The sequence below is a fragment of the Anomaloglossus baeobatrachus genome, chromosome 5, assembly GCF_048569485.1.
Source record: "Anomaloglossus baeobatrachus isolate aAnoBae1 chromosome 5, aAnoBae1.hap1, whole genome shotgun sequence".
NCBI lineage: Eukaryota > Metazoa > Chordata > Amphibia > Anura > Aromobatidae > Anomaloglossus > Anomaloglossus baeobatrachus.
The window spans coordinates 71,183,205-71,202,357 of NC_134357.1; the positions used below are offsets into that span (position 1 = coordinate 71,183,205).

The following is a 19,153-nucleotide window of genomic DNA, read 5'->3' on the forward strand; positions in this document are numbered from 1 at the left end:
CTGCATCCAATCGCAGCTTTGCGAACAGAAGCAACGTCGCTTCTGGGACCTCAGGAGCCATCTGTGCTTAACAGGTAGTATGCCTCCATTTAATGTTTGAAATATTTTTCAGGGTAGGCATGTCTATCTTTAAGAATTTGACAGTCCCTTTAAGGCTGGGGCCACACGGGGACTGATGCGATCCTCGCATAACACTCGGCTCACGCTGGCAGCACAGCGGGAGCCGAGTGTCATGCGAGGGTCACTGCGACTGAGGTCCGATCATGCTATTGGACCTCAGCTGCAGGGGGTGGGCCGGCGCTGAGGAGAGGGGCGGGCTGGCGCTGAGGAGGGGCAGGCCGGCACAGAGGAGGAGAGGGAGGGATTTATCTCCCTCTCTCCTCTGTAGACAGCTGTTGCCATTCTCGTCCTGCACTTGCAGTACACCGGTCTACCACGAGTGCAGTGCGATCTTTCTCTCGCCCCATAGACTTGAATGGGTGCGAGAGAAAGAGTCTCGAATTACAATCTGAGCATGCTGCGATTATTTTCACGGTCCGATTAGGGCTGAGAAAATAATCGCTCATGGGTGCTGACACATAGGGTAATATTGGTCCGAGTGGAATGAGCTGTTTTATCGCATGACACTCAGTCCTATTTTCATGCCGTGTGGCTTAGGCCTAAAGCTCTCACACACATTAGATAAAAGGTTGTCCAATTCTGCCAAATTTCATACTATTTTTAAGGATTGGTTGGATAACCTTCGAGAGTCTATTAGACAACAAGGAGTTCGATGAAAGGAATTTTTCCAGGAAACTTCATTTTAAGGGGTATCTGGAAATTTGTTTTCCTCTTCTATGGGGCTAAGCACTTATCGACAGGTAATTGCTAACTACCTACTTGTGCTGCCCTGTGACTATTTTTCCCATCTCACAATGTTCACGGACTGCTCCTGCTGCCGATTCTTTTGCTTCGACAGAGAAAAGTCTTCTCTTCCGCTCTGCTCTGTCAACAAGACATTCATGGCCGACGTCTTTGACTTACAGCTTTCTCCCCTTAAGTTAGACAACCAGCTGTCCATTAACATGACATCAGACCGACAGAGTAGAAGAGAAACAACTGCTCTGCCGAAGGAGAGTCTGAAGCTGTCCATAACCGCACTGAGCCAGGAGAGAGTCGCAGCACAGACAGATATCTAGCAACTACCTGCCCTAAAAAGTAAAAAAAAAGTCCCAGATATCTCCTTTTAGTATAGAAGGATGAGCTGCAATACCAGAAACCGCTCAATAATAATCTTTATGTATATAGCGCCAACATATTCCGCAGCGCTTTACAATTCAGAGGTTCAAATACAGTCAAGGATAACAGTGATTCTAGAAGGAGGCAACTAAGTTTTTCAAATCTTGTACAATCTAAAGGGATCGAACTCTCAATCTGTCGGCTCAGTCCCGTTGAAAGGACATCATTATGATCCACAGTAAGCGTGTGGGGCTAGTTCACACATTTTTCTTAGTTTTTTGGGTTTACAAAGAGGGGACTGATGCAACCAAATGTTTAGTGAAAAGTTTATGGTAAAATCTGGAAGTGACTGCTGAATAGCGTTGTGGCTTCAGTTGTTCTGGTAAGAAATTTGGAGTGATTTAATTTTATAACCATAAAAAACAAAAACATGCTGGTGTTTTTTAGTCTTCTTTTTTTTTTCTTCCAAAGGCTTGCCTAGTAGCATTTTAAAAAGATGTCTGGATAAGAATTTTCATAATGACAGTTAATTTATTCATTATGCATTGCTAATATAGCTCTATAATATTACACAGCACTTTACAGACACCATCACTGTCTCCATTGGGGCTCACAATCTAAATCTTTATCAATATGTCTTTGGAGTGTGGGAGGAAACATGAAAACACTGAGAGAACACACAAACTCCTGCAGATGTTGTCCTTGGTGGGATGTGAACCTAGAACACTAGCTCTGCAAAGTAACCATGCTAACGACTGAGCCCCCGTGTGCTAACCACTGAGCCTCCATGTGCTGACCATTGAACCACCATGTGCTAACCCCTGAGGCTCCATGCGCTAACCCCTGAGGCTCCGTGTGCTAACCCCTGGGGCTCTGTGCGCTAACCCCTGGGGCTCCGTGTGCTAACCCCTGGGGCTGTGAGCGCTAACCCCTGGGGCTCTGAGCGCTAACCCCTGGGGCTCTGTGCGCTAACCCCTGGGGCTCTGTGCGCTAACCCCTGGGGCTCTGTGCCCTAACCCCTGGGGCGCCGTGCGCTAACCCCTGTGGCACCGTGCGCTAACCCCTGAGGCGCCGTGTGCTAACCCCTGAGGCACCGGGTTCTAACCACTGAGCCACTGTGCTGTCCAATATAAAAAAGCCACTAAAATAAAAGAAAACAACAAAAAAGACAGTGAAAGAATCCTTATAATAATCTCATCCAATCAAACGCTTTTTTTTTGATATATACATAGCCTGCCTGAAAATAACAATTATCAATTTTTCTTTTTAGCAACATTTTGGGCTAAAGGCCGCTTTACACGCTGCGGCATCGCTAGCAATGTCGCTCGTGAAAGCACCCTCCCCCGTCAGTTGTGCGTCACGGGCAAATCGCTGCCCGTGGCGCACAACATCGCTAGGACCAGTCACACTATACTTACCTTCCTAGTGACGGCGCTGTGGCCGGCGAACCGCCTCCTTTCTAAGGGGGCAGTTCGTGCGGGGTCGCAGCGACGTCACACGGCAGCCGTCCAGTCGAAGCGGAGGGGTGGAGAGCAGCCGAAAGAAAGTGACGCCCACCTCGTTGCCGGAGGACGCAGGTACGGTGTTGTTCCTCGTTCCTGGGGTGTCACACGTAGCGATGTGTGCTACCTCAGGAACGACGAACAACCTGCGTCCTTCAACAGCAACGATATTTGGGATTAGAACGACGTGTCAACAATCAATGATTGGGTGAGTAATTTTGATCGTTAGCGGTCGTTCGCACGTTTCACACGCAACCACGTCGCTAACGAGGCCAGATGTGTGTCACGAATGCCGTGACTCCAACGACATCTCGTTAGCGATGTCGTTGCTTGTAAAGCCCCCTTTAGTCGTGTATTTTTGGCAATATCCTACATAGGAAAGTGTGAACGTTATTTTTTAAAATTAGTTTCATTACATTTATTGCATTTTTGCCTGATTTTTCTTTACAAAGTGTAAAAAGATTGTATTTTTTTTTTTGTTTTCTGTATCATTTAAAAAATGGCAAAATTTATAGAAAACGCCAAACCCAATATTAATTTTAAATTAATATTTCGGCTGGGAATGATGGAGACCTTTGTCCCAAAAGGGGGTTAAGAAAAAATGAGAAAAGAAACAAATGTAATTTTGTTGTTATATTCTGCGTTTTCTTGTCCTTTTACCTGTTTGGATCCCCCGAGTGAATGAAATCTCCGCACTTATCCTACGTTTGGGGGGGCCACGTTGCACTTTGATCTTCCAGCAATTCTATTGTGCACCCGAAAATGAAGAAATCATAGTGTAATAAAAGCCTACAGATGTAATAATGGCCTTCTCCTGGAGGAATGGATTAGTTGTACTTTTCTTCCTGAGACTCCATTTTTAGGTGAGTTTGGTATTTGGTAACATTAAATAAAAAGCAGATTGTGTTTCACGTAAGGGAAAAAAACAAAAGAAATCACAAAAGGAATTACCTTTTGTACCGAAGAGATGTGCAGCGTCACCTACTATAAATCCAACGCTATGTTTTGGCTGTAAGGGGCATTTACAGATGGAGTTTCTTATGAATGGGCGGCTTTATAAGCATTTGGGAAACTCAGCCTAAACCGCAAGAAAAGAAAAATATATCCTTAAAGGGCTTGTCTGTATTTTGTGTCACAATGTCAAGAAAGCGATGTTCTTAAGAAGAGATTTCTTTAGTAACTTGTGTAAAGCCCCGGAGTGAATGGAGATTTATTTTTGGTTATTAAAAACCAGGCACTCACCTGGTGGGTAATGACACCCTGTCGTAAAGTTAGTTATTTGTCCGGCCATTCCTTACCTTCATCTCATAGTACCTCGTTGACAAAAGTTACTAGCTCATTTGTTTTTTCCTGCTGTGATCGGGTCCACAGTTATACGACGATGTTTGGCACGCACAGCTTGCCGACGAAAGAGCCTCCGCTAATTGCATTGTCTTAAAATTACAACTTGCCATCAAGTCGCCCTTTTATTTTATTTCTCTCGCTCTTCTTTTTCTTTTTGCCCCGCTGGGAAACATTTTGAGTTTTCATTGTATTGGAACAAACAAAGCCCCCCTATAGGTACAAGCCCCTCATGCAAAGCTACAGGTTCATACGGCGAAAGAAAAGAAAAAGGTAATTACTAGTTTGTCCAGGTGAAAGCAGTGTTAAACGTCCAGAAACAAATTAGGCTAAATTGGAAGAGTAATAGAAACCGGTATCCCCCAGGCATCAGATTAGACCAATAAAAAAAAAAACAAAAAAAAAAAATAAATTATTTTTTAAAATAAATACTTACCTTCATAAGTTGATGTGACATTCAACAGAAAATATTTATTATATATTATTATTTTTTTTCTTTCTTCTGTCTCCTCTTCTTGTTGGGGGTTTTTGAGATTTTTGGAAGTGAAATCTTTCTACCCACCGTAATCCTCTCAAATCCCCGCACAGAATTCATGTTCTAGCAATTAGGAGCTTATGTAAAATTCAGAGGCTGCATCTTCTTTACACGTTTCTTGTGCCAGACTCTATATATCACCTTCACGAATGAAGATGACTACTTTCTTAAAGAAGCCAATGTGCACTCTGTGTGAGTCGCATTAATAGGAACTGTTCAAGGGAAATTAAAATTAACAAACTTATTGGGATAGAATTGAATTTTAATATTCCAAAACTAATACCTAAAAGTAAATAAATTGTCTTGAATGTGTAAAAAATGAGGGAAAAAAAAGGCACAAATTAAGTGAAATATTAGGTGCTTTTAGTGCATCAATGTGCTAAACAAGAATAAAAAAACATGTAGAAGTGTAAGTGCCTATGATAAGACATTCAACCGCACATGTACATAGCAGTAATTTTGGTATACTGAAATATCTAAACAAACGTTCACATAATTTCGTAGAAAAAGTGATCACAATATATGGAGAAATCATATCCATGCAAAACACATATAATATTCCTTAATAATATTAAGCCATTGTCAAGGTGTACAACCCACAAAGTGCAAACTCCCCCATACCATGCCCTGAGCAGTAGAAATGTTCCATATCCAGCTTTAAATAAAATATTATCCTTTATTAAAGGGAACCTGTCACCAGTTTGTTCGGTATTGAACCAAAAGTATCACCTTCTACAGCTCCTGGGCTGCATTCTTTGAAGGTGCAGACCACAGGAATAACTATAAAATCTGACCACCACATATACAAATGACCTGTTCGGGTTAGATGGGTCGTGCTCTTTTTTGGCTCTTGCCCCCCCTCCAGCTGATGTTTGCCATTCTCCTTTGATGGTTGGCGTTTCTGACGCCTCCAACATCATCCACGTAACTGGACAAAAATCTCATGCCTGTGCAGTCATTCCTGGCTCATGAAGGCCCACTTGGCTCTGCCCCATTGCTGGCAGAGCCGAAAACATAGGTGCGCTTGCACAAGCCCATGAGCTCTTTCACAATCTCACGGCTCTCGAGAGCTCACGGGCTCGTGCAAGCGCAGCCATGTTTTTGGCTTTGCCCGCAATAATAGTCTTACAATAAATTTGCTATTAATTAGAACAAGGAGTGTGGAAAAATAGAGACGTTAGACCCTTTTCTTACAACTCTATAACCCGGCTCCTTGGAGGATCTTTCAGTGTCATGGCAAGAAAACCTATAGCATCATGGCTTTAATGGCCAGGAACAAAAATTTTCTTTTTCAATGATGTCTTCTTTCTGAGACATGCACGTATCTCAAGAACACTGTGCATGACTTGCTCTCTACATTAATTTGTATGAGAACTACCAAAAAATGCCCATCACACTTACATGCATACCACCTACTTTCTCAGACAAGAGACAGACTTTACATCCTTCCAGATATGCCATAAATTTACAAAACTGGAATAATCTCTTTTACATGTGAAGATATTCTCCTTTTTAATAGTAGAAGTCCTAAAAGTGACAACCTGTGACGATGGACCACCACTGATTTCTTGATGTCCTCCTTTGTCTCATTGGAAATTTTACAGCATTCTAACCAAACATGCATTGATGGAATTACTAAGAAAGTTGTGCCAAATCTCCATCCAGAAATGGAAAATACATAACATACCTGTATTTCTTCACTTCGTTTTACCAAAAGCTTAATTTCCTGACATTTCCAAAACATGCACTTTTGGCTTTAGAGGAGTATGTATGTGCATTTTGATGCTGAGAGAGAAATAAAACAAGAAATCCAACTGAACCCTTTGATTTGGTTAAAATCCAACATGTATATTTGTGGGTATTTTAATCATTAACGACTTGTCCACTACTTTTACATTGATGGTCCATCCTTAGGATAAGGTCATCAATGTCAGATTGGCCGGAGTTGAACACCCCACACCCCCGCTGATCAACTGCTCCCGATACCGGCGGCGTCAGCAGGTAGCCAAAAAATGCTCTGTTACGGCGCTGCTCTGTCTTCTGATAGTGGATACGGCCGGGTACTGCACATCCGCCTCCTATTTTCCCTCGGTTGTCACATCTAGGTAAAAGTAGGGGACAACCTCTCTTTAAGTTAAGCAACAAAACAAGCCATGAGTCAGAAACAGAGTGTTTGAAATGCGTTGGCCTCAATGTACATATGGCATATTCCCCACCATACTCATTTGTTTGAATTGTATTGTGGAAAAATAACAAAAGCGTTTTTTTTTTTTTTTTTTAAATAAGACAGGTGCAGGAATGTGTATACACGATTGAACCAAGGTGGTGAAGAGGCTGTTTTGAAAATTTTGACTCAGATTGGACTTGATGAGATTTTTTGCTCTCTCCTTAAATTCCTACATGCCTGATCTTTGTCTCATCTACTGGCAGAGAACAGAGGCAGAGGCCACCTGTACGCTGTTTATTAAGTAAAAATGCCACTATTTCCTGTACATCCCTTTTTAAATTAAAAAATGTTAAAATTCAATTATTGAAGAGATGTGGAGGAGCGGATATTCTGCTGTTTCTTCATCAGGAGAACCATAAGTTACCTGTGGATCACCAGATGAAAAAACACCAGCAGCACAGCATTTCCACTTCTTCACGTCTTCATTTCTAAGTTGGATCTGTGACACCCTGGACTAGCCAGGTAGTCACATACATAACAACATGCACACACACCCCCACCCTAGACAGTAACAGTCAGACAAAAACCCTTGTTGCCTCCCTCCAGGGCCTGATGTCCACACCAGGTGGGGCAGAGCCAGGCGGTTGGCCCCACCCACCGAGGAGTTCACAGGCCTGGAGGCGGGAAAATGAGTCAGATGAGTTTAGGAGTTAAAAGTGAGAGGAGTGAAACGTCTGCGTGTGCCTGGGTAGGAGCCCAGGCACTGACAGCAAGGTTGGCAGACGGTGGTGGCCGTCTGCAGGAGTTGGTGGAACTCTGCAAAGCTGTAAGGACCGGGGCTGGGCGGTGGCCCACCGGTACCGAACCGGGGAGCGGAGTGAAGCTAAGCACACACAAGCAGGGCCATCGGACCCCGACCAGGCTTGGAGCCGTCGTCAATAGTCAAATCCGAGTATGACAGGAACCCCAGGTGTTTCCCAACAACCAAGTCCCGACAGAAGGCAACCCCTCAAACCGTGAGGATATACAGCCACCGCCATAGGCTAGAGATCCAAGGGCCAGCGCCTGCGGGCAAAACGGGCTCCTACGGCACCTATACGCCGGGGAGCGGACTACCGGTGGGCAACCACAGGAGTCAGAACATTCTAAAAGGTGCAGGGAAAGACAGCCACCATCAACCGTCCGGGGAGAGCACAACAACACTGCAGCCGGCTGCGGGACCCGTCCATCCGACCGTTTTGGTTTACCAGAGACTCCGTCAGTGATTGTCTGAGTGAGTACACCAGTGCCGTCCGGCACCGCGCCGCGCTGTCCCTGCAGTCCCTACACCTCAGCCATCCAGTCTCTCCGTTACACCACCGGGCCCCGGGATCACCAACCCCCTACCCACGAAGGGGACAACATCCTAGCTGCTCCCTACCATCTCTCCCGGGATCCCCGTCACCAGCAGCGGTGGTGCCATCATCACCACGTCCCGTGGGTGGCGTCACGAACAATCTCCCTAACCAAACCATCCCTTTCCACTCACGGGTGAGGAGCGCTGCTCGAGTCCCCGGGTCCGGCCCACCGCTTGAGCCACCGAGCAGCAGCGCCGGACCCGAGCGTGAGCGAGCGCAGCGCCCCGCTGCCCGCGACTGATCCACCATCCCATGGAGCAGCACAAGCTGTACCCTCAATATCTGAGCCCTTCTAAATGTTGTACTTTCGTACAGCACCACCAGGTGAGCAACTTCTGCATAATTACAGGCCTGTTGTCTGGATAACGCCCAATTTTGCGCTTCCAGTTTTTATTCAAAATAAAATTATTAAAATTGTATTCAATGTCAGTACCACAAGCGATAATCCACCATGCCCCTCAAACAAAAATCTGTTTCATTCAGTAGTTTCACATTAAGACCCTGTATTACAATCGCCAAATCTTTGCCACGTTCCAGGACTCTTGTAGACGCCACTGCAAGTTTAATGACACCATAAGTGCCTCCACGGACGCACCAAGTATAGAAATCAAGCAATGATCTCTCTTTCTTCTTATGCATCGGCGACTGCCAGAGCTCATAAATGGATTTCACTGACACGAGGAGGCTTTTAAGATTTCCAAGACCGTGAGATAAGGCATCCTGAAGTGTCATGGCAGCTTATAGAATAACATTCTCCCTGTTCCACGTATCTTACCTTCTGAATTATCTGAACCGCTGTAAATTACGTACACTGCTCAATTTTGATGGGTGAATCTTATTTATATGACCATGTGGCAATAACGAGAACAAACATTCCTATATATTATCAAAGCTCTCTTATGGGAAAAATGAATTCTTTACAATAATTTATGGCTTTCTTTGTCTCCCTGTCTGTAATGTCTTCCGAAAATAATGGAGATCATGATGTGGGCTTATAACTTGGTCTATGTGTGTGTGTGTATAAATACAAATTGTGAAAACCTTTAAAGGAGTGGTTCACTACTCAGGATAGTGGTCACACATTGATGTAAACCTCATAGAGAAGGCTTTTTTCATATACTTTTTTAGTGAATTGTGCATCTGAGTGGCGCTATTGTAATTCACTCAACCCCATCACATCCCCCCTCTCCCCGGACTCCATGACCTTCAAGATCCAGTGATGTAACGTCAACTTCTAGTTGACCTGACATCACTGGGGCGGGTCTCAGTGTCCTGAGATTCACCACTCGTCACAGTTTAACATCTCGTGTGCTCTAACCTTAGCTGCAGAGCGCCCCAAGCAGGAGTGATGCTGGGCTGTGATGCTATGCTGTGACGAGTGGTGAAACTCCACCAACAGCCCAGTCACTGAGGGACACTGGGGCCCGCCACGGTGATGCCGGGTCAACTGGAAGTTGACGTGACATCACTGGATCTCAGAGGTCACGGAACCCGGGGGTCACGTGATGGGTATGAGCGGACCGCAATAGCACCACTCACAGGCACAATTCACTAAACAAGGTATTTGAAAAAAGCCATCTCTATGAGGTTTACATCGACGTGGCCACTATGCTGTGTAGTGAACCACCTCTTTAAAAGTCATGTACCATCTTGGCCATTTCCGGCATAGCCACAGGATACAACATAAATGTGTAATAACTACTAGTCTCTCCCATGGAAACTGCATTTATCTCAAGAACATGGCTCCATCCTGTGCTGGCGGTGGGACTTGCATTTATTGGATATTCTATAAATGTATGAGATGGAACTATGCAAAAATATATGCAAAGCCAGTAGGACTTTAGATGACTGCTTGGACATGACATAGTGACAAACTTTAGCCTGTTTGCTGTTATTATTATTATTACAAAGACCATCAACAGTGTTTCTAATGCCACCTTTTGAGAATAATTACCCTATGTCATGGGTGTGACTGATGGGTAAGTAGTCAGAAATGATCTGCAAATAGGTGGGTAACTAATATACCTGGTCATATTTCAAGACTCATTAAAGGGGATATGTCTGCAGGTTTTTGCTATGTAATCCGAGGAGAGCTTGATGTAGGGGTTAGAAACCAAAAATCAACTATGCCTCTCTTATCAGGCTGTGTGTTGTTGTTGTTTACTTAAAACTAGAGGCTTTATCACGTAGCGATTATCATTACTAGACTACAAAGTCTCACACTCGGCAGTCCGGTACGGCCCCTTCTCTGCTTCACATTTAACTGTCAATGTACAATCTCTATTGAGAGCTTGGTGTGGGTGGGACAGCTCTCAGCTCTGCTGCATTGCTACATCTAAAAATTCTGATTGTGTCAGAATTAGATATGAATGAACTTGAAGTTAGGTATGAACGCAGACTTTTCCTAGAAAACTTCAAGTTCAGAGTTTGGATGCTTTGCGAATGCAAACCACTCATGCGAGCATCGCTGCACTTGGGTACGCTCAGTGCTAAGCCCTGTGCGAGCCGCTTGCAGTGTCTGATCGGATTGCACTAGTGGTAACAACAGCGTGATCAGATGTAGTGTGCACCAAACAAAAAAAAATTGGAAAAACCCACTCGCCCTCTCTTGTAAGTGTTCTGCTTATCGCTAGCTGCATGTGACTTCAGATGACTTTCAGGTCAAGTTCGGGTCCCTAACAGAACTTTAAAAAAGTTCACCTGGACCAGCAGAACCCGAACTTTCACGAGTCCACTCATCTCTAGAGAGAACGGCTGCAGCCAGTAATCTAAGTGATACATAGTTGCATTCAGCATCTCTTTACCTACATCATGCTGCTGTCAGATGAGGTAGCAAAAACTTGCTGATAGATTCCCTTTAATAGGTTGGACATTAAGCTATATGGTATAATGCACCTATAATAGGTGAAACTATTCTCATTTTCTTCCCCGTGGGCGGGAGTACTTTTGCATGCTTTTTATTTCTCCCATGGATCATTGGAAAAAAAAATGAAAACAAAACTCTACTCAACTGGTCTCTTAAACAAAAGGAATTCTTCCCTCCCTGTCACCCGCACAAGGGATGGGGTTTTTTTGAGGTCGAAAAATCCGACATGGTTTTTCATGAGAAATCCACATCTGAAATCCGTGCCTCTTTTTGACGAAGCTTTCAGATGTGACGTGGGTTTTTTTAAACAATTTTGAAGAGGTTTCGAAGCGTCTCCACCCCAACACTCTGCTTTCCAGTCTTTCGATTTGGTAGTGGCAAGTTTGGAGCGGATTCTGAAAGAAATCCACATCAAATAAGAAACTTTTTCTTTTTTTTTTTTTAGCTGTGAAGTTTCAAAACCTCTTTGGAATAAGATGCAGTAGACTCTCGGCAATGTGGAAGAGTACTCAACAGTATTTGAAGCCGTTTTGCATGTGGATTTTGAAGCAAATCCGATTTAGACAAAGAAAAGAAAAAACCTCTTGTGTGAAAATCCTCTAACAGAAAAGATGCCAATAGCAATTTCTACCAAACAAGCACTCCATTTGTACTAGTCCTTTTTTTTACTTAGTCATGAAAGCTGGTTCAATTTTTTTTTTTTTTAGACTTTTTCTATCTTGTCTATGTGGATCTTCATAAACGCTTGGTCAGCGGCAGCCCTGGCACTACGTCCGTGCCGCTTGGTACCCTTTCAAGACTAATGACGGCTGATTAGGTCACCACTTGCAGTTGGAATGTCGAATGCTCTAATGACTCATTGTTGCAGCTTGCGAAGTAATGAACGAAATGGGTGAATCCAGGTGCTGACAAAGGCTGTGACCTTTGGTGCTATAATATCACTGTTTCACAGGCTGGTTGGTTCTCTAACCAACTTTCAGCCCATCAAAAATTGATTTAATTGCAATTCTAAGCCCACCCCCCTCATTTGAAGCATCGGAGTATGACTAATTGTAGTAATAGAGAGTAATAAGGCTCAGATAAAAAGCCTTCCTTAGCCTCTTTTGTATCTTGTGTCACTGTCTGTCAGAGGTCAGAGAGCTTGCATATTCTATTAGTTGCCTTCATTTGGACAAATTAGTTTACCCAACAGTAATTAAAATGCCAGTACGGGTCGGGAATAGCTGAAAGCACTTGATGGGCACAATGATGAAGGACTTGACAGCTATGGTGGCCTTCCTTGCCAAAGCGTGTCACTGCTGAATTAGAAGATACACAAACCACAAACTTATATGCTTGGTAGCATTGGGGTCATGTCATTCTTTTTTTTCCGCCTATCTACTTTTATCTTCTTCGTCACCTGCCATATGTCTTCACTTGGTTGTTATTTTTAGCCATTGTTCCAAGAACAACTAAATGGGGGAAAAAAAGAGAAATCCAAACTGGTGTAAGTCATGCCTACTTGTGTCCTTATTATCGATAAGATGTGTAATACACAATAAAAAAAAGACTCTGGACAAAACCAAGAAATGAATGTGGGATACAACATGGTGCTGATCGCTACTGAAGTAAATTCTGGAAGTAAATGTATGAGCTCTCGGCTAACGCACTTGACCTTGTGGCCCATTTGTGCTGCGAGGATCTGTAATAGACAACCATAGATTACTGTGCAACCATACAAGGCTGCCTCCACCTGTGAAAAATACATATAAATGTCATCTGTAGTTATTTTGGCAGCACAGTCCGACTGTCCCCCAAGTTCATCCAGAAAAGGATTGGGTATATAGTGTTTTAATGCGCTGTCCCTTTGTTTTTCATGGAGGTAAGCCAGAGACTCTGTGGCTCACACTGAATCTGAGTATGCATGTGTACTGGCGAGGTCAGGAGGAATAGTTATTATTATTATTTTAGCGCCATTTATTCCATGGCGCTTTACATGTGAAAGGGGTATACATAGTAGAGACAAGTACAATAATCATAAACAAAACAAGGCACAGACTGGTACAGGAGGACAGAGGTCCCTGCCCGTGAGGGCTCACAGCCTACAAGGTGAGGATACAGTAGGTTAGAGATGGTCGTGCGGTGCTATAGCGGACTGAGGGTTACTGAAGGTTGTAGGCTTGTCGGAAGAGGTGGGTCTTTAGGTTCCTTTTGAAACTTGTCAAGCTAGATGAGAGTCTGATGTGCTGTGGCAGAGCATTCCAGAGTATGGGGGAGGCACGGGAGAAATCTTGGATGCGGTGGTGGGAAGAGGAGATGAGAGGGGAGTAAAGAAGGAGATCTTGTGAGGATCGAAGGTTACGTGCGGGTAAGGTCACAGATGTAAGGAGGAGACAGGTTGTGGATGGCTTTGTATGTCATGGTTAGTGTTTTGAAGTGGGGTCTTTGTGCAATGGGAAGCCAGTGAAGGGATTGGCAGAAAAGAGAGGTCGGGGAGTAGCGAGGGACAGGTGGATTAGTTGGGCGGCATAGTTTAGAATAGATTGGGGGGATGCAAGACTGTTTTTGGTCTGATCAAAAGTATGTTCCCATGCGCCATATACAGTTGAAGTCAGAAATTTAAATACACATATGCATGTTTTTCTCACCAAAATTTGTCTCAAGCCTTCCCGATGGAGCATCCATGGAATAACTACCCACAGCTTATCACCGTATATACGGTCATGAGGAATGAAGAGATGCATGTTTCAGCTTATTGACTGTTTCACCATGTGTGATACGCACTTGAAAAATAATGTCTGTTTTTAAGCACTTTTTATGCTGAGCCATTGGGATGTAGTATGAAAGATCCTTTTTTTTTCCAGGAACGTATGTGCAATATAGCACTGCGGCGCATGGACTTATGTTAAATACCCCTGTAGTACAATCTTTGGTGGATGTCATATCTATTGAGACTACAAGTAGCAGAATCTACTAAGCGTAGTGCTAGCACCGGTGAGGCCAGGCCATTGGGAAGTGGTATAAAGTAGAAAATGATGGTACTATATAACTATATATAGTTATATATGTACTATATAACTTTAACTGAGAGAGGGTATTCTACTTCTTTGCCCTTCTCATTGTATATTTGCCCAGGGTGGGGAATTATTTATTTTACTTGTATAGTACCATTATATTACACAGGGCTTTACAAAGATTAAAAGTACTTGTTCAGCTCACCACTCCATGTGTTGCTCAGCAGCTCCTAGTCCAGTGCTCGGATGCAATGGTTTGGCATCCACAGGTGCAACTTCAATCCAAGGGAGGGAGGGGAGGAAAAAATCCAGCACCAAAATAAAAAATTCCTCTTAATTCCAACAATTTAAAACATGGAAATATGTGTAGTTACGCCTTATGCGTTTCGGAGAGACAAGAAAACTCCTTATTCATAGGCATAGGGTGTCTATGAATAAGGATGGGGGTTTTTTGTCTCTCCGAAACTCGTAAGGCGTAACTACACATATTTCCATGTTTTAAATTGTTGGAATAAGAGGAATTTTTTTTACTTCGGTGCTGTATTTTTTCTTCCCCAAACCCCCGCCTTGGATTGAACTTTACAAAGATTATCATCACTGTCCTCATTGGGGCTCACTCTAAATTCCCTATCAGTATGTCTTTGAACCTTCTAGGTGAGTATTACAAAGGGATTTTTATGTTCTACACAGCGGCCTGGGCTCTTATATACAGCATGTTAGAATAAGTGACACATCCCTGTAATCAGGATGTTAGCCCCTATATAATGCTGCTCTGAGATTTAATATGAAAAGCCTGCTGACAGATATCCTCTAATGGGCTTCTCCTAAGAAAAGGGAATGGTATAAAACAAAGAGATAAATATAATGAATTCCTGGAATTCTCCACTACAAAAGGTCTACACTGGACACCCAATCACCTCCTCTCCATCAGTCACCTGACCGTTGCAGCCAGTGTCTTCCTTTAGTAGTCACATGCCTAAAGCAATCATAAAAATTCCCTTTTAAGGAAAAAAAAAAGCTAAAATATATCCCAGAAGTCCAACCAGTAGTTTAGTCGCTCACTACTCAATGTAATAAAAAAACCCGTGGTACGTACGTCTAAAAATGATGTCCAAATTACTGCCAAAAGTTAAATGTATGTTAGGCTGGGTGGGCATTTTTACCTTTTTTTTTTTTTTTTTTTTTATTATTATTTTTTGGATTTGCTATTGAACATTTTCCTGTTCAATTTAATTAAAAAAAAAAAAAAAAAAAGCTGCAAAAGCTAATGACGTAATAAGATTTTATATTACCTTTTGAGACTTCCATGAGAATTAAGGCCTTTGGCTTTTTCTGTCCCCTTTTTTTTTTCTCCGTGTCACACATACTCATGTAAGGCCAATCTTATCGAAAGAATAAAGAAGCAATTCTGTTGTATTAAAGAAGAGGAGCGCTGGAGTGGAAAGATCAAGGTGGTGGGAAAACCACAGGTATCTTGGTGGGACAGAACGCCTTCACTAAACCAGCGTCTCAGTGTGCACCTGGAGAAATGTGCTAAGACAATGCGGGGAGGGAAACTCGTTTGGTTTTAGTCTGCTTACTGCAGACTGGATCAAGTAAGAGAGGCAAAAAAAGGGGGGCGCCGGGGTGAAGGGCCAGTGGGGTAGAGATATTAATCCCTACCGCAGGCCTACTGGGAGGTCAGATTTGCCAGAGTGGCAGGGATTAGAATTGGTTTCCTCCCCTCTCTCTTCACTATTGACTTACCTTGATGCTAATTTAGACCCGTGGCAACAATCAAAGAGTGTTATCGCATACCTTCTAGAGGGGCGAATAGCCCTGCTCCTCTCTTCTTTGTTTACGTTTTTTTTTTCTTCCTTTTTTTTTTAAGCATCTTAAGAAGCAAATTGCTCCCAAGAATGATTTGTGAGAGGCTGGCATGTTACTCACTGCAGTAATTGGCTTTGGTATTTATTAATGGATTACGAGGAAGAAAAAGAAAATAATGTATTAGTTTGTAGTTGTCTGCTCCATTGGCAAAATAGTTTTCTCTCATTTTTGAACATCCAGTTGCTTCGGAAGAACAAATTTTGGGAGTGTAAGGGATAAACATTATGAATTAAAAAAAATATATATATATTTTTCCCCTATTTTATCTAATTTATTACAGTTTTTAAATAGTAAACATTTAAGATAATGATCATCTTATTTATAAAGAAATAAAAGGAATTTCTGGTTGAATAATCAGGTTTTTTCACTATTTTTATTTATTTATTTTAAGTATAAGCCCATTGAACAAACACTTGAAAAAGGAAAAAAAAGCTAATTATTATTATTTTTTTTTAATTTATTTACTAGTATTGCCCATTTTTTTGCTGTGCAGGTTGTAGCCTGCAGTGCCTCTGTGCTGTTTCCTTCCATGTGCCAGCCTTTGATGTAATACTAAAGTTACACCACTGACTTAACAGAGCAGGGGAAGTCGACAAATGCGCACCCCCTTGCAACAGCCTCCCTCTTGAGACACCATGATCTTCGGTCAGTGGCTGGAGGCTAGAAAAGTAAACCATTGCTGGAACGTATCCACTAAGGACAACATCTGTATGAATTTGTGTGTTCTCGTTTTCGCGTTTTCTTCTGAGTTTTCCGGATTCCTCTCATATTCCAAAGATGATAGGAAAATTTAGATTGTGAGCACCAATGGCGACACTGATTATCACATCTATAAAGCGCTATAAGTGAGTAGAATAAATAAATAAACATCCCAGGAAACTGCTAAGCGGGATGGGATCACGTGACTGCAACTTCCACAGCGGGAATGGGGCAAGATGGGTAATACAAATATTTGGAAAGTTTTATTTATGGTTTATTTTTTTCAAGTGTTTACTAAAGTATTAGAATGCAACCATTTTAATATATTTTAAGAATTTTAGTTTTGCTTTCTTTTTGTAAGGCACTAGGTTAGTTGGCTCCACAAATTAGTGGACGCTCTCATACAGTATCACAGATTTGGCTTGTGACCAGACTGGGAGGAGAGTTTTATAGGGAACCTGTCAGATCCCCTATGCCGTCCAACCCGGCAGCATTGATTCCTTTTTTCCCCAAATTCCCTACCTAACCCGCCCTTTATAGCGCTATTCACTAATATGAATGTTTGTCCTATGGTAATGGGGGCCTTGACTATTCTGGGGAAACAACATCCCTGCGACTAGTCGTCCCTCTTTCCATGTTATCATGCTCCTGTGGGTATAATAACGTTATTTCCATGAGCCGAAGCTCCTGGAAATTTTGCGCATGCGCGAGACTCATTTTGGCTGTATCAGTGCGCCTTTCAAGCTGGGTGTAAGCTTCCAGGCTTCACAAGGCGCACTGCGCATGCCCGGAGGTTCAGGAGTCGGCTCATGTACACTACTTGTGAACATCTGGTCATGCGCAGTGCACTTTATGAAGCCAAGATGCATACAACCAGCTTCAAAGGCGCACTGATGCAGCCAAAATGAGCCGAGCACATGCACAAGATTTCCAGGAGCTAGAGGTGAAAAAGGGCCTACTAGTCTGGGGAAACAACGCTCCTGTGACTAGTCACAGGCCTAATTGGCAAAGGAACAGCGAGATTTATAAGTCAGGTTTTTTTTAATCATTCATATTAGTGAATAGTGTTATACAGAAAGGGTTAGGGAAAGAATTTGTCTATACAGGATACAATGATGGTGGGTTTTAGGGCTTAGAGGACCTGACAACATTAAGAAATTATCACCTTGCCATCCACTCTGGAGTCATTTTCAGATTTATAGCATTTCTTGCCCAAAGTAGTTCCACATACAGAATCTTTACCGGGATGATCATCGATGAACATAGGGCAGGTGTAAAAGTGGCAACACTAGTAATGTAGTATGGGTGAGAGTAGTCAGTGATCAGGGAGCACAGTCAGATCTACAGCATTGGTTTTGTTTGTTGAGTACTGTTCTGTATATGTAATGGGGTCCTGCCATCTCTGTAAGTGATGACTGGTCATGAGGATATATCATCACATCATGATCTCTGAGGGGCCAACCTCTTGAATCCGCAAAAATGGAGAGGTCACAGTGATGCTTTAGCTTTGCGTCTCCTTCAAACTTTTTCCTCGGCGTATTGCGTTTCTGGATCTCCAATGAAGCATGGATATACAGAAGTGAATGGGGGCCGTCTGTACACAGACAGGTGGAGACCGAAGACTTGAGGAAGCCTGGGAAAATCAAAGTCGGGTTCCAATATATGTTTGTCCATAAACACTTAGTGGGGAAAATGTGAATGATGAAGAAGTTTGAAAATATGAAGATAATGCATGTGTTCTTGGGCTAGAAATAATAAAAAAAAAATCATCACTAGGGTTTTATTAGAAAGGCTGGACTTTCTACAGCCTTTATGTGTTACTATACATAGCAGAATGATCTTATTCTGGCCTGGCTAATAACCCTGATCTCTGTCCTGCTAAATGCTTCTAAGTCGATGTATGGTTAGTTGAGAGTTGAACATAGAAGATTGTTCAGGAGAAGAGAGCTGAGGGTTGTAGATCCAGCCATCAGACACGCTCACTGACAGGTTTAACTGTTAGCTTTTTTTGCAATGTACAACATTACAGTGTGTGAACATGACGAGGTCTGCAAACCATGTCCTATGAAGACCGGCTAAAAGAACTAGGAATGTTTAGTTTGAAAGAGAAGGCTGAGAGGAGACTTAATAGCGGTCTACAAATATCTGAAAGGTGGTCACAGTGCAGAGGGAACTACCCTATTCTCATTAACAAAAGGAGGTACTAGAAGTAATGGGATGAAACTTTCTGACAGCGAGAGCAGTCAGGGAGTGGAACAGGCAACCATGGGAGGTGATGAGCTCTCCATCAATGGAAATCTTCAAGTGGAAACTGGATAAACATATAGCTGAGATGATTTAGGAAAGCCTGCACTCGCAGGGGGTTGGACCCGATGGCTCTTGAGGTCCCTTCCAACTCTACCATTCTATGATTCTATGATTCTAACATAAAAGCAGAACACTGGTAATACTAAGCTATGGATAAGAAAGCGATGTGGACCATAAATGACTGATTCTGATATCCATACAATGGCTGTGCTCTCTGTGGGGCTGATGGCCCCCAGGATTTCTTCTGCTGGGTAATGTT

General features: G+C 42.9%; 1 protein-coding gene across 1 annotated transcript in view; it reads left to right on the forward strand.

Annotated features, from left to right (window-relative positions):
* Positions 1-19,153, forward strand: part of FBXW4 (F-box and WD repeat domain containing 4) — a 251,123-nt gene that overhangs the window by 152,070 nt on the left and 79,900 nt on the right. The gene's annotated exons all lie outside the window — the stretch shown is intronic.